The sequence below is a fragment of the Numenius arquata genome, chromosome 2, assembly GCF_964106895.1.
Source record: "Numenius arquata chromosome 2, bNumArq3.hap1.1, whole genome shotgun sequence".
Classification (NCBI taxonomy): domain Eukaryota; kingdom Metazoa; phylum Chordata; class Aves; order Charadriiformes; family Scolopacidae; genus Numenius; species Numenius arquata.
In genome coordinates, this window is record NC_133577.1 from 95,069,083 (window position 1) to 95,085,535 (window position 16,453).

The following is a 16,453-nucleotide window of genomic DNA, read 5'->3' on the forward strand; positions in this document are numbered from 1 at the left end:
GCTCAGCTTTCAGTCTCTTGGCTCTTGTAATGTCATTGTTTCCCCTTGCTCCCCGGTTGCCAGGGAGATTTCCAAGCCAGACAACACCTGAATTTCTAATGCTAAAAGAAAAATATCATTTCGGGGTTCCTTTTCGCATCATAAAGAAGCACCGAAGGCCACACGCCACTCAGACAAGCTGCGGTGTTGGCAGCTGGCAAGCCAAGGAGATTCTGGCTCTAATTAGCGGCAGCCTGCCCATGGGGAGGCTTCCCAGGCTCTTGCTGGCTCCTGCCCCGCTGCCAGCGCTCCAGGAAAGAGAGAAACCAAGGAACAGCCCAACCCCTGCTCTTGCAGAGACAGATCTCCTTCCTTCACCTGTGAAAACCAGTTCTCTCTCTGGCTCCCTTTTTCTTCCCTTCCACAAAATGGTACCAGCCCAGTTTTGATCCTGCTAATGCTCTAGAAAACTGGGGACAAAAGGTCTCTACAGGTATAACATGCAGTTGGCTGTGGAAAGATGTGAGAACTAAACCTGTCCCAAATTTAGGAGCCAGGACAGCCACCTTTCCATCCCCACGCTCCCTTCCCAGCAGTTTCTGGTAGCAGGGGCTGGGACAGAGACTCCTAATGAAAGGGAGTGACCGCAGGTTCAGCTGGAGGAAGGGGAAGGTGTGGGGTGGGCTGGACTGACATCAATCACTGGGAATTTCTACGTTAAGGAAAATCTGTGAGTTCTCGACATTATCAGGCAGCACGAGATTTCTGTGCAGGGTTTCTTTTTCATAAGAGCATTTCCAGAGGAGGTCACCGTTACTTTGCTCACTATAAATTTGTGGAGGGTGGTAGGGCTGTGATTGTCATGCACGCTCCTGCAGAAGGGGAGGAGGTGTTAAAATAGAAAGGTAGGCTCAAAGAAAAAGCTATACATGACCATATCTAAAAATTTTCCCTCTCACAACTTTCTCAGAGTCCGACGCCTGATGTTTTCATTTGTTGCGGGGAGGAGTTAGCAGCTCTGAGCATACCATTTGAAGTAAACAATTTGGTATCTCCAGCAGCAGTTCCAAAACTAAAAGTCATGACCAGAAGTGGGGTCACAGAAGTTACAAGTGGGGTCATGAGCTTGGCAGAGATGAAATTGTTTACAGCAGCATCTGGGGTTTTGAGCCCATCAGAAGTGAAACTGTAATGTTTAGTATTTGCCCATCTCCAGTACTTTTGTATTTTTTCTGAAGATCCAGCTCCCAGGGATCTATTTACATGCAGAGATCGAGGAGCACAAGATCCCTTTCCACGTTGTGGGAAAAAAAGCATGAAAAGGTGAGAGAAGTACGTCCCAAGGATGTAAAAGAAATCAGCCAGGGGGAAAAGTTGTGTTAGATTTGGTTTTGTTTAATTTTTAATGAATTGGTGCTTTTTAAGACGTTCAGTACTGACAACCAGTGCTAAGTGGAAGGGTGTTTCCACCTACATGAATGTGGGAAAGCTCCTCCCAGGACAGACACCACCTTACACCTTGTAACCTGCACAACTTTAGCCCCTCTAATACATTACTCTGTCCACTTGCAAGATTAAAGCTGAAACGTTCTAGGGTGACAATACGTCTATTTTTGTTATGGTCAATCGTTCGCCGCAGAGACAAACCCCCTGACTACAGCAGTCTCAAAGGTGATATAGCACATATTTACTGAAGTACATTTCTAAATCACAATGAAAATCAAATAATTTGCCTTTATTTCTGCTCCAAAGGCCATGACACATTTCTGTACCTGAAGAAGAAGGTGGCGTTTAGAAGAAAGAAGTTAGAGAATTAGCGACACTGAGACCTGTCTCGTCTTATGCCATTAGTTTCTTTATCAAGCTGAACCTCTTTCGCCTTTGGCTTCCTCATGTATCAAATGGGAATAATTTATGCCTTACCTGACAGCAACACTGAAATAATTAACGTTTGTAAACGCTTTCCAAACCCCATGTGGGAGGTGGAATATCAAAAGAGTACAATATATTGATGGTCTCTGAAAGTATAAATGCACAAAGCAATTGTGTTACTCTACTACTGACCAGTTTTTGATACAATTTTTATTAATGAAGTACTATCTTTCCGTCAAATTACTGGATTTGGGTAGTAGGTTTTTTACGACTCCCTTCCCACTTTTTAAGGGATAGTGTATGTCTAGTTTTGTCCCGGAGTAAATGCTTATGGGTGAATGATGAAATCCTTGAAAGCAGAACTTTTAAGTGGAAATTATGAGATATTAGGAGCTATCATAGCATCTCCAAATATGTATCGTTTTGTGATGTGTGTGTACATCGGTATTTCCTTAGTGCCCAGAATGACTAGTTGTCATGCCCAAAATAGCCTTTGTACTTTAGTCATTTCTTTTTCTTGACAGTCACACTGAGTCTTTGCAGTCAAAATTTCCTAGCCAGTCATGCAATCAAGAACACATCAACTGTGTTCCCACTGCCAAAGACAGCTTGTACCACAAAGGCTCTTCAGCTCTTAGCCACTTCCCACAGCTTCCAAAGAACAGCTTCATAAAGGAGGCTTTAGGTAGATTTTTTTTTTTTTTGGCCATTACCAAGCCCATACTTTTCAGTAATCTGACCTGCCCTTTCCTGAAAGCTGACCAGGGAGGCGTTATTTGGTTGCCTTTGGGATTGGAGGGGGAGATCTCCAGAAGCTGAGATTTCTCATCACCCATCATTATTTTCCCAGGTGGGCTGTGCAGACCTCACTCTGCATCCAAAACAAGCAACCTACCAAACCCCAAAGTGACAACCCCTGCTTCTCTATGATGCTCTGGCCAAAAGTAATCCTTTGCCCCCCCTTTTTTTTTTTTTTTTTTTTTTTTTTTTTTTTTTTTAATGGGGCTTGCTTCTCCCATCTGCAAGGCTGGGAAAGCTGCTAGTGAGGCTTCGGCAGAGACACGGGGCATGGCTCCAGCCTCTTGAAAGCTGTTGATTTCCTTCAGGGAGCCGGGGAGGAAACCGGCGTGTGCCCCAGGAGCGCCCGGGGGGGGCGAGCCGGGAGCCGGGCAGGCAGCACCGTGCCCACCCGCATCGACTGGCCGCCTCCGGGGCAGAGCGAAGGGGGACCGGAGCTGCTGACAAAACCAACTTTGTTTCCCTCTGCCTTTCTTTTGGTGACAGTAGATGCGTAGGAATTAGTCAGCCGGCCAGCCAAAGGCCGGTGCTGCCCGGCTTTACCGGAGGGAGCTCTCGCCCCAATCAATACAGCCCCCTGCACGAGAAAAGAGCGGTTCGCTAATTATTAGACTTTCCACAAACATTATTTATTTGCCTTGAAAAAAAAACACGTTCCATTCACAATCCCAAACGGCTTAGGTTTGAGTTTGGGTGGTGTTTTTTTTGTTTTTTGTTTTTTGTTTTTTTTTTTGTAAAGAAAATAATAATAATAAAAAAATGGTATTATTCCTATTTGGAAGTGAGTGGCTCTAGAAGTCACCTTTCAAACAAAGGAAACACTGACTTGTGATACAAAATTAACTGGAAAAAGTTACTGATAGTCCAGGCGGCCGTTCAGGGGTGTGGGTGGGTGGGGGGGGATGTTTAAATATAGCAATAGCCATAACTATAATGACTTCTAAAATTAAAAAGAAAAACGAGCACAAACAAAAATTTACAGTGTCAGTGAAATTAATTCACTGGAAAGTGAGGATAATCCACGCTCATAAAAAGCAGAAAATAACTTCACGCAGTTGACAGTTTTATTATAGGAACATAGGAAAATGGTGACAGAAAATGATATTTTGATGCCGATTGTTTTATTTGTGCCTCTTTCTGCATGTTTTCTTTTCACAGGTCTGAGCTTTTAATACACCCTGACTGTCAAGTAATAAGCAAATGGAATGGTGTGAATTAATTATCTCTTTCATTTAAATGTACATTTTAATTAAGTTTATTGGTGGGAGAATTGACATCTTGAAAAGTTCTTTACGTTTAAGAGATGTTAAAATAACAAAATCACTGAAGCTTAAAGAATATCAAGTAGGAATGGCATTTGTTTTCCTTAACTGACTGGGAGACCTAAAAGGCTTATCCCGTTGACTTATAAGAGACCTAAAAAATAAAAGAAATTAAAATAATTAGAGAACTCAATTAATTAAAAATATAATTTTGTTAAGCACCGAATCTAATTAAAACCAAAAAACAAAGCGGTAGCTATAATTAAAAATATATTCCCCAGGGGGAATTACAGTTTTTTATACCTAAAAGAAGAAAACTTTTAAAGGAGAGTTACTGGAAGGCATGGTTTATTATTTTTGAGGGTGGAAGGAGACTTGGTCACTGATTTTTATTTTATTTTTATTTAGTTTAAAATAGAACCCTGTAAATATTTTTCACACCTATAGCTAAACTGGTAACATGGAGGTATTTGCTGGTTTTACGAAAGATCAAAAAGATTGACTTTTCCTCTGGCACAGCTTCATCATTAGTAAAAACAAAACAAAACTAAAAAAAACCCCAGCTGTTATTTCATCAGCAGCTTGGGTTTGGTAAGTGCCTGTTGTGTATCACAGCAGAGAGAGGGAAAAGGTCAAAGTTTAAATTGAGCTGGATGCTTTGTGGGGTCTCCATTTGAATTCTGCACACGGGGCTTGATCCATCCTTTCCTTGCATGCCCTTCGCTCTCCCTGGAGAGGAGGGGAGGGGAGGGGTGGAGAGGAGAGGAGAGGAGAGGAGAGGAGAGGAGAGGAGAGGAGAGGAGAGGAGAGGAGAGGAGAGGAGAGGAGAGGAGAGGAGAGGAGAGGAGAGGAGAGGAGAGGAGAGGAGAGGAGAGGAGAGGAGGTCTAAGGTCTAAGTCCAGGGTAAGCAGCACTCCTTGTCACAGTGGGAATTTGCCAGAGGAGAAAATACGGTGCTGGGGGATGGGGTGGGTGGGAGGCAGTTCTGAAAGGAAACAAAATTGGAGGGAAATGAGTTCTAGCAATTTAAGTGTTGAATGTCTTAAGCTATAATAAATAAAATACGCTTTCTCCAGTTATAGATAAAAAAACCACCAACGGAGTGGATAGCAGAGGAGCTATGGAAATAAGGATTAAACCTTTAAAAGGAGAGGAGAATATAACAAAGCCTCCAAAGATTCCCTGTTTTCAAGAGGAGTGCAAAAGGCAGCGGCAGACACGAGCGCAGCATCTTTTCTGCATGTGCTTTGTGTTCCACTCCCAGGATCTGGGTTTCCCGAGTTTCTCATTTTGAGCCATTGGGGGCCAAAGGGAGGGTGTGGGGAAGGGGAATACAATACCCAACCAGTGCCTGGTTCAAGCTGCGGTGACGTCCCTCTGCACTGACATCTGTGGAGTCACGCGGGGTCCCAGCCAGATGGCCAAAAGGTAAATTACAGCAGCTGCTCCTCAGGAGGGCTCTGCCCGGCTGGCACACACCTACCACATGCCTGCTGGACCAAGCTTCTTACAAAAGCCATTTGCAGTCACAGCAGAGGAAGGTGAAGGTATAAAAGTCTGATGGGCTTGAGACAGAAGAACACCGTATTCTGGTCCCTATGTCTAGAAGCATTTACTTATTTTCAGTTGACTGGTAAGAGATACTCGCTGAGAGACAGGCCAAGAGAGTTGGGATTGTTCATCCTGGAGAAGTCTCCAGGGAGATCTTATAAGGACTTCCAGTACCTGAAGGGGGCCTACAGGAGGGATGGGGATGGACTCTTTATCAGGGAGTGGAGCGATAGGATGGAGGGTAATGGTTTTAAACTGAAAGAGGGGAGGTTTAGATTAGACATTAGGAAGAAATTCTCTACTGTGAGGGTGGTGAGACACTGGAACAGGCTGCCCAGGGAAGCCTATCCCCGGAAATGTTCAAGATCAGGCTGGATGGGGCTTTGAGCAACCTGGTCTAGCGGGAGGTGTCCCTGCCCATGGCAGGGGCGTTGGGACTTGATGATCTTTAAGGTCCCTTCCAACTCTTAACCATTCTATGATTCTATGATTCTATATAGACAGAGCTGACCCCGTTTGGTATCCAGGACTCTGCCCACCCTGAAGTGAGGAAGCCAAAGTCTTTCCAGTGGCTCCTGATCTTGACTAGACTGGAGGCTGGGTGGCAGGAGGTGGGCGTAAAGTCCATCACAGTAAAGAAGGGACTGAACATCATTCTCCCAGCCTGGGTAAATGATCAAATCTCCACTATGTTAACCATACCAGGTCAGCGTACTGGCACCACGGCTTAGTAACGAACCTCCTAGAGAGAAGCTCAGGCTCCAGGTGAAGGGAAGCTCTCCGTGTGTTTCTGGAGAAAGTTCATGGGGAGAGCAGCATCCCTGGGGTGACGGAGTACTGGGATGGGGCAGCTCCCTGCTGGGCTGTTGGGACGTGTGAGATCCCTGGGGAGGCAACGGGAAGCAGAGGCAGCAGCAGGCACTGGAGTCGAGACCTGTATTGCATTTCAGTCAGGATTCAGGGGCTTAAAAACAAAACACTTTATCAGGCAACTCTCGAGTGCCTTATTTTTTTTTTTTTGGATCTGGACCCATGGATGCAATTTTGAAAAGGCTTTTGAAGTGGACTCACTCCTATTTGAATCAACATATTTTTAGACAAACCTTTGTTCTTTGTATCCATGGTGAAAAATGATTAAAATTATGCTAGTTAGTTGTGGCTATGCATTGGACTGACCACGATTACTAAAACTGAACATGCCCCTGCAACTAAAACTTTGGCTTCTCATTTAATCAGTTGCTGTTTATTTTGCTGATAATGATGTCTTGGTATCGGCAGAAAGAGTACAACTCTTGTTTCTGTTTTTGTAAGACAAATACCTGCTTCATCTGAGCTATGGGGCAGCAAAGTAGCTGGTTTCCATCTGTTGTGACGGCACAGACAACGTCTTCTGTGTCCAGCATTGTTTGAGCACAAAAATTAAACTGGTTGACTTAGTAAATAGGGTGTGGGGGAGGGTTTTACTCATTTTTATATATTTGTGGTAAGGTGCAGTTGGAGACTCAGTGCCTTGGATGTAGCGTGGAGTCACACAGAGGCTAAGGCACAGGTTCTTCCCTCTTGCTCCTCAGCTTCGTGTATCTCAAAATGCTGCCTAACTAGGGCTGGGACCTCAGGCATGTTTTCTTGTCGCTGAAACCAATTCGGCCAGTGCACACATTTTTAGATCGCATTTACTATATGATTATACATTAATTTAATTAGGTTTTCGTTACTGGTCATGCAGCTGTTGTCTACAGATAAGCAATGAGCTTGTACCTGTCAGCTTTAACATTGCTGTGTATTAGAATTTGGATTTGTAATGGCTCAAATGGCTTCTCTTTTAGTAAACACAGTGGCAGCTGTAATGATTTTAGCTTGAGGGGACCCCCAAATGAAATTATGTTGCAGATCAGCTTGTGCATATGCACATGCACACATTTAAAGCAATGGAGGGCAATGTCTAGTCACTGACATCGCAGGACCTGCTCTTCACAGTGGAAAGTGGAAGATCGCATTTGAGTTGTGGTCATTGCCTTTGCTAGAGACGGAAAGGGAGAAGGAGATGTGGGCTCTTGTAGGGCTCCATTAGAAACCTGCAAATATTGTACATTGGACAACCATGAACCGGATTCTTATTCTTCCTGCTTTTATGATTTTTAAATCCAATTCAGCAATCTCAATCCAGACCTGAAATTAAAATAAATGAATCCGCAAAGTTTCAGTACTCTGTCTAAGGTTTTAAGACCTCTTGCTTTTCCTTATTTTAAATGCTTCATAGAGATCTATGGCACTGAGATCATAGGCATGGGTGAGGCCTCACCTTGAGTACTTTGTTCAGCTCTGGGCTCCTCACTACAAGAAGGACATTGAAGTGCTGGAGCGTGTCCGGAGGAGAGCCACCAAGCTGGTGAGGGGTCTAGAGAACAAGTCATATGAGGAGAGGCTGAGGGAACTGGGCATGTTTACAAGTACCTAAAGGGTGGGTTGAAGGATGATGGAGCTGGACTCTTTGCAGTGGTTCCCAGGGATAGGACGAGGGGCAACAGGCACAAGCTGGAACATAGGAAGTTCCATTCAAATATGAGGAAAAACTTCTTTACGGTGAGGGTGACAGAGCACTGGAACAGGCTGCCCAGGGATGTTGTGGAGTCCCCTACTCTGGAGATTTTCAAGACCCACCTTGATGCAGTCCTGAGTAATGTGCTCTAGGCAACCCTGCTTCAGCAGGGGAGTTGGACTAGATCATCTCTAGAGGTCCCTTCCAACTCCGAGAATTCCATGATTCCATGATTCCATGTTTAGTTTGGAGAAGAGAAGGCTGAGAGGGGACCTCATTGCCCTCTGCAACTACCTGAAAGGAGGTTGTAGAGAGGTGGGTGTTGGACTCTTCTCCCAAGGGAATAATGACAGGACCAGAGGAAATGGTCTGAAGTTGCGGCAGGGGAGGTTTAGATTAGGTATTAGGAAGAATTACTTTACTGAGAGAGTGGTCAGGCACTGGAACAGCCTGCCCAGGGAGGTGGTGGAGTCGCCATCCCTGGAGGTATTTAAGAAACGTGTAGATGTGCACTTCAGGGCATGGTCTAGTGGCCGAGATTGTAGGGGTTTTTTGTGTGTGTATGGTTGGACTTGGTGACCTCAGAGGTCCTTTCCAACCATGATGATTCTGTGATTCTGTGATCTGTGTCACGGTCCCCACCTTGGACAGGCAGGCAGCTGACATGCAGGGAGAGGCCATGTTGAACCTGAAGTCACTCTGCAAAGTGATGGCAGCACGGCGAGCAGGATCCCAGCCCTCCTGAAGCCTGGTCTGGAGCACTGAGTGAACACCATCCAGTCCTTAGCTTGTGGTGCCTGTGGCTTCGCTGAAGAGTATTTACCCCTCAGGTTTGCCAGGACAACCATGCAACAGCCCCAAGTCATCCTGCCTTTATCAAGACTATCTTATTTTTAACTCTTTGCAGTCTTCTTGCATGATGTATGGCAAATCTGTTAACCTTTTCCTGCTCCGTTTTCCTTATCTACCAAGCTAGGATAACACTCGCCTCCAAGGACTGTAGGAGACTAAATTCATTAGTGATGGCAGGGTGCTCCGAGACGTGTGGGTGGCAAGTTCTGTCTAAGTCCAAAGCATATTTAAAATTGAAGAAATGTTTGATTCCATCTCCAGCTGTTTGCTGTGGCTTCTCTGGCTCATAAAAAATGTTGCCATAAAGGCTTTAAAAGCTGCTGTCTGTGGCCCTTGCTTTTTTTCACCCATCTCCTTTCTTCATTGCATAGCTCACAGTTATGCCTTTTCCTTAAGCATCTTTCCTCTAGCAAAACACAGCTTTCTCTTCCACTTCTCTACACATGAAGAGTGTCTTTCATTTGCTTGCATATGAGTTTTCTCCATTTTGTTTTTAGCTTTAATGTAACAGTTTTAAATTGAATAGATGGCTTTTATTAAGCCTTTATTACATTTTTGTGTTTTGCCATAATCCTGAAGTGGTTACAAAAGACATTTCAAGTACAATGAAAATGCAGAAAGGTTCAACAGTTTCATTCACCTTCCTAAAAAATGATGACATACCACATTCATGTTATTTTCCACAATGTTTATCAGTAAAAAAAAATAAATTAAAACTTATTTTTAAAAGAAGATAAAGTAAAAATAATCACAAAGTTTATAGGGCATAAGCTTTCCTTTTATTTTAGTAAACACACTTTCCAGCAGAGCTCAATCTATTTGTAATTACTCAACACTACAGAATCTCTCCTTGGGCAGAAGATTAGATAATAAAGTGTCTACGACAAGCACCAATCTTTAAAAGCGCCCAGAGAAACAGCACCTAAGATATCAGTAAGCGCAAAAATTCTACTTGAAAGAATACACTGGTGTTTCTATTTACTAACTTATCAGCTTTGCTTAAATTAACTATGACTGAAGTATGCTCTACCCTTTTCCTCAATTAACTTTTCATTCATTCACAAATTCGTTGGGCCTCACCCTGGAATGAGACCCTTCATTCTTCAAAGGGCCGGGGTGACCTGCTACAGTTTCCAACTAATCAGAGAAACAAAAAAAGGCTGAGATTAAACCCCAAGGAAGCCAGGCTATCTTGGAATTCACTTGCAAGAATAAACATTGTCACTTACAACAAGCAGATCTGCAGATATTTAACAAACCCCAGGGTGCTCTATACAGTGAAGATTTCCACATTTGATTGCCGTCTTCTCCACCAGAGGAGTTTTCTTAGGTCTTTATCTAATCAAGAAGTTAGCTGGTGTGTTAGACAAAAGAAACTTTCAGCACACTTATAAGGGTTTAGACAATCCTCTCTGTCCCTATCCATTGCAGTCAGCTCTGATACTGTGATTCATAAAAGTCACATTAAAATCGTAATTAAAACAGAAATACAGAATGCTACCATTTCTGAACAAGCCTTGTAATAACTTTGCATTAATTATCCTTTTGCAGAAAATGTTGTTACAGATATCTTTTCACTGGCAAGAGTGGGGTTTGTGCACTCACTGAATGCTTGGAGCTAAATTGTTATCAGCATTACAGATATCTTAGAAAATAAAAATATGGCTCTGGAGTGAAAAAGTTGGTAAGATTTAAGAAAAACATCTTTGCTCTTTCAGGCTGCTGGGATGTTCTCGTGTTGTGATTATGGGTTTCATTTTATGCAGCAGAATGTTCAGTTCAGTTTAGATGCTGCAGAGCTTCTGGAAGGTGCCCGTCAAAAACGTTCTCTCAAAGAAAGATCTTACAAGAGTAAAATTATCAGCAGACAATTTTGAGTAAAGTAAACTTTCTAATATAGTGTTTCATGTTGTATGCCTTTGAAAGTTGCTCCTGATGTGTTCACCTCAGAAGTGCAAGGAATGGATTGTAAATATCTTCTCATAACAACCGTGGTCATGCAAGGAAGGAGATAAAGCAAGGGAGCAGGAAACTTGAAACAAAATGTGCGAACCATGCACGACGTATGTTGTGAAGAGCAAAAACAGGACAAAAGGAGTGGTCTGATGTTTCATGGGGTTTCATGCCAGAATCATCACAACACACCTAAATTGTGTGCATCTCCAGCCATTACTTTGACCCCCTTTAATGGTAAAACATTTGTTTCTATTGCCTCTGCTGTATTCTGGATAAGTAATGGAAACTGAATTCTTCAGCAAATTGAAAGACAGATAGAGATGGGGAAAATGGCCAAGCTTCCTTAGACAGAAAGGTTTGTGCATCCCAACACCTTCTGGGGTGTTTAGATACAGATTAAGAGAAAAGTCCTTAGTGTGAGGAGATGTGATTGCTTGTATAAGCTTTTAGTTTAAGACTCTGCCTTTACAGGACAAAAGCCATTATCTATCTATCTATCTATCTATCTATCTATCTATGTATTCTGCCTACCTACCCACTTACCTACCTACCTGTGTATAATATTGTGGTAGCAGTGGATAAGAATGTAAGCAACGTTCTTGCAAGTTCTGTAGGATGAGATGGTGTCTTTTTTGTTTTCTGTTTGTTTTTTTTTTTTTTTTTTTAAAACCAACCTATATAGCTAAAAAAAAGAGATAAGCAGAGGGATGTAAAGAGTCTCCTTCAAGTCAGATGGCTGCTGGCTGCTGGAAGTGGCCTGAGCCCTCCCAGCAGCCGTTATCTGCAGTGGGTTGCCTAAACTCTCCCGCAAGTCCTTCCGCTGGCAGAACTGGGGAGTGCTGAACAGATGGTGGGAAGTGTGAAGCAGCCAGAGATGGTGGATTCTTTGGTCAGCACAATTGGATCTGAAAGCAGATGTCTGCCTACCACCTTGGCTGCTCTGAGAAAATGAAAAATACAGCAACACTGGGACTGAGGCAGATTACTTACCTTCCGTTTTAGCACAGCCTGGGTAGACACAATGAAATTTTAAATGGTGGTTTGACGGTGAGCTTTGTTCCTTAAAACACAACACAAACAGGCTATGAAGGCAAAGTAAAAGAGCTTCTTGTACCCTCTTGCTCCCCAGAACAACAGCGTAGGGCCGGATCTCATGTGCAGGTCTAAGTCAGCTGCCACTAATCTAATTGTCTATAGACTAGCGGTAGCAGTAAAAATCCTCAGGGGAACGAATAAGTACGACTGTGCTGAGTAAGGGTTTGCACAGGTTGTGTATTTTTTAAGGTATATGTCTACATTTGGGATGAAGATTAGCAGGCTGGTTGCCTCAGTGCAAGCAGAAAACATGTTTCAGACTGCACATTTTCACGGCTGACTTGCAAACTGGTTCCAAGAGTGCACTACACAGACATATTAAAACCACTATTGTTTGAGCCCTTTATCCTTTCTTGTTTAAAGTTTTATGAAAGACTTAAAATTGCTTCCCTTTGATTTCAGTTAACCTAATTACTCTGTATTTCTTCATACAGGTTGCAGAAAACAGGATTTTATGAGCAATTCAAACTGCGCATGAAGAGTCTGTTAACAAATACATAGTGCCAAATTCTTAGATACACAGGACCACTGCAGTAAAAACAAAGGGATTGCATGGGTGGGAATAGGAATAGATTTTGCAAGGAATGTGGATTCCCAAAGGAAGTGGTAACTTTCATAAACTCTTGAAAACCCGTTTTCCATACCTGCCACTCTCACCACCTTCTTCTTATAAACTGGGCCATTCAGTAAAACCTGTAGATTCCTGGCCCGCTGTGCCGTGCTATTATGGCTGAACAAGTGGGGTGAAAAGCAGGCATGTGAAATTTTCACAGCGCAGAACACGCCAACACAAAGCCTTGCCTCGGTTTCAGATTTCTTTACCAATCCAAAACCCAGACAAGCTTCATTGAAAGGTTTGTTAAGGTTCACGAACCGCAGGATGAGTTTGGGGGTGTGCCAAAAAAAAGAAAGTTCTGGAAGAGCGAGAAGAAACTGGGAGCAGATCTACTTTGGGCTCTGCCACTGGCTGGCTGTGGGTCTTAGGTAGATCGTCCTCCTTCCTGCCTGTCTCTCAAATGGCACTGCATGAGTAACGCTGCTGAACTCCCCATGTCTCAGGAGCATTGAGAGGCTGGACAGCTGAGAAGCCCTTTAAATAAGTAGAGCGTTATACTAGGACTAGAGTGGGCTATAGAGACTTCCCAGTAGAGCCTTAGCAGCTAAGCTCCAGCAGAGACCCAGCTGGAGAATCCTTTTCCTGGTTTGCAGAAGTCATCCTGAGGACGATACATGTCATTTTCCTGAAGATAATTTCTTTTACTTCTAATGTTCTCATAGATATGGCCAGGATACCTGTAGCTGCTCTTCCACTTCCTCTAAGGCAAAAAAAATAAATGTAAAATGCAGTTTCCTGAGTTGGTAAATGCAGTTTACTGAGTTGTCCTTCAATTGGAAGGTTGGAGCTTTGGGCTCACCAGGAGAAGTAGGCAGAGGGGACAGCTCTGCTCCCGTGTTCACAGGCAGACCCATATGTGTAGGTGCATGGACGGAGGTTCCTGTCAGTCATGCTACAGCTCCTTACAAATTACCATGAAGTCACCAACTGGAGATAGTCTGTCGGGAAAGTTCTGATCCTGGATTCAGTTTTATTAGGGTCATTTAACTTGTTAGAGATTGCTTTACCAAGGTTGTAAGAAAAGATGCTGAGAAAGAAAGAAAAACAAAAGCACAAACATGAAAACCACAGTTAATACTTTCAGAAAAAAAATGTGGTCCAAATACTGATGTTTTATTTCAGGTAAAATTCTGCTGGTTGGATCACAGCTCCATGATTTCACGAAAAACAGGGTGGCATAAAAGGAGACAGTAATTATTTCACCGACTTCAGAGAATGCTTTGTTTTAAAGATGAGTAAATACCCTAATCTGTTTGCTAATCTATGCTGTTGTTTGGAGAAATGCAACTATTTAAAGTTATGAGATTCTGTGTTAAAAGTATTCAGGTGTGTTACAAGTAATTATATATAATAAGGTATCCCCCTATGACTCTGTATGTAATCCAGCACCCTATTTTGCTGTTTAAACTCCATGATTGCCTTTAAGAGGAGCCATGTGGTTTTTGACCATGTTATTAGAAGTGTTTAACATATCTTGTTGTTTTGTCTATAAACTTCATTTAAATATTGCAAGTCTGCAAAGCCCTACCCACAAATTCCTCAATACCAGGGGGAAGAGAGCTTTTTCATGTCTGTAAAATAATTTTATTGGGTATTAAGATTACTTGCTGCAACCACATTCATTGTTGGGTGATGAAATCAGAGGCTTTGTGACAATCCCGTAACATACACAGTGGAGTGTCCAGATATTGATTACACTGAGCAATTTTGGGCAAATTTCATTTTGCAGCAGCCACACCAAGTGGTGTCCAATACATTCAAAAAGGGATTTTCTGCTGTGTGTGTCTAGACATACGGTCTAGAGAGGGTAGAGAAATACTGGATACAGTATTTGCAGCCACGCAGTAGGAAACAGGGAGGTCTCTGTTATCTTTACTTTATATGGGATGAAGTGAGTCTGCTACAAGTTAAGGTTGTTGAATTTCAGTACATATTGTTCTGTTATAGGGCTATGTAACACAAAAAATTATATTTAAAAAAAAAGGGTGCTGAAATCAAGACTATCAGATGCATGCAGGGCAACAAAAATCATCAGAGGGATGGAACACCTCTCCTATAAGGACAGGCTGAGAGAATTAGGGTTGTTCAGCCTGGAGAAGAGAAGGCTCTGGGCAGACCTTATTGTGGCCTTTAATACTTAAAGGGGGCCTACAGGAAAGATGGGGACAAACTTTTTAGTAGGGCCTGTTGTGATAGGACAAGGGGTAACGGCTTTAAACTGAAAGAGTAGATTTAGACTACAAATAAGGAAGAATTTCTTTATGATGAGGGTAGTGAAACACTGGAACAGGTTGCCCAGAGAGGTGGTAGATGCCCCATCCCTTGAAACATTCAAGTTCAGGTTGGACGGGGCTCTGAGCAACCTGATCTAGTTGAAGATGTCCCTGCTCATTGCAGGGGAGTTTGGACTAGATGACCTTTAAATGTCCCTTTCATCCCAAACTATCCTATGATTCTATATTGGTCCAAATGAGTGGCACCTCCAGTTCTTTGATACATTTGTGTGATTCTCAACATTTCATTTCAAAATGCATGAGCAGAGCCAGAATGTGTACATGAAAGGACTCATTTTCATGGAAACTAGACACGGCCTAGGCCAATGAATTCCTTCTGCCTAAGATAAGAAAGATCATACGAGAAATCATAGCAAAATATAAAGCTCATCTATTGAACCTGTCCTCCTTACTAGAAGCTTCAGACACCATCTTGATATTACTGGCTCACATACATGTGCACGTGTGCACACCTGCACACACACATTCAAACACACCCCCATTGATCCTGCAGAAAAAAAAAAAGAAGAACATAAGACACCGTTATTGTAATTTTCAGATCTGAATACCCAGACACAAATGATCATTAAGGTATAATGTATATGCAGGATAGTTTCCAAAAATGAAAGGTTTGCTATGAACAGACCCATCAGACACTATAACATCACCCTGCAACTTTATCGTTTCTTTGTTCTTATCACCGCTAAATGCCTTGTAAACCCAATGAAATCTAAACATATTATTACTTCCAATATCTATATGATACCAGTTAGGACTAAGTTGCTGTTTATGCAACTATACATTTCAGAATAGTTGATATACGCTGATGAAATATGACAACCTATGCAAAACTTGTCAGCTCAAATTAGGTACATTACTATATTGTTTTACAGAAGATTTTTTAGAATACATTACATCATACTTCTTTATCACTTTCTGAAAATACAAATGCGTTTTCCAAATTCATACATTTTGTCTCACAATAAATCTGTTAAGAAGATGAGTATTGCAGATTTATCCCCTATGTAGTGATAAGGAAACTGAGACACAGGCCTAGATCTTTGCTGTTGTAATTCTTCTCTTGCAATCTAAGTCCTACCCATAGAACAATACGTGCCATACATTTATTCACTGCACTGTTTTAAACAACATATTTAATGAATTAACTGGTCTATTATTATGACAAATAGTCACTGTATGTTATTGGAAGGATGGGGCATCAGATTCCTCTCTTGTATCCAATATCCTAAACATTTTAGTCCCATCTAGGAATGTACTGGTTCTGGAGAGTGCTTGCAGTGTCTCCTAAGAGACACTGGAAGACAAATATGGAAGAAGCTTATTTATAGCTGATAACTTATAAACTTGATACTTATTATTCGTCTGAGCGTGTTCTCCTAAGAGCTGTAGAAATCTTCTAGGACTGTGACATGGCTGTGACCCGTAGAAGCCATAAAACCCCATCCTCTCTCTTGTGTCATGGTTGTCCGAGTGTGATAATCACATGTTAAATACACACTTAACCTCCTCACAGCATCTGCCTCACTGCCACGGGCATGTGTGTGTCTCCCTAAGAGATCCTGAGGAAGAGGCCAGCAGAAAGGCCGGATTACATGACTGCCACTGCTAATGATTGCTTTCCAAATAAGTCTGTGATCAT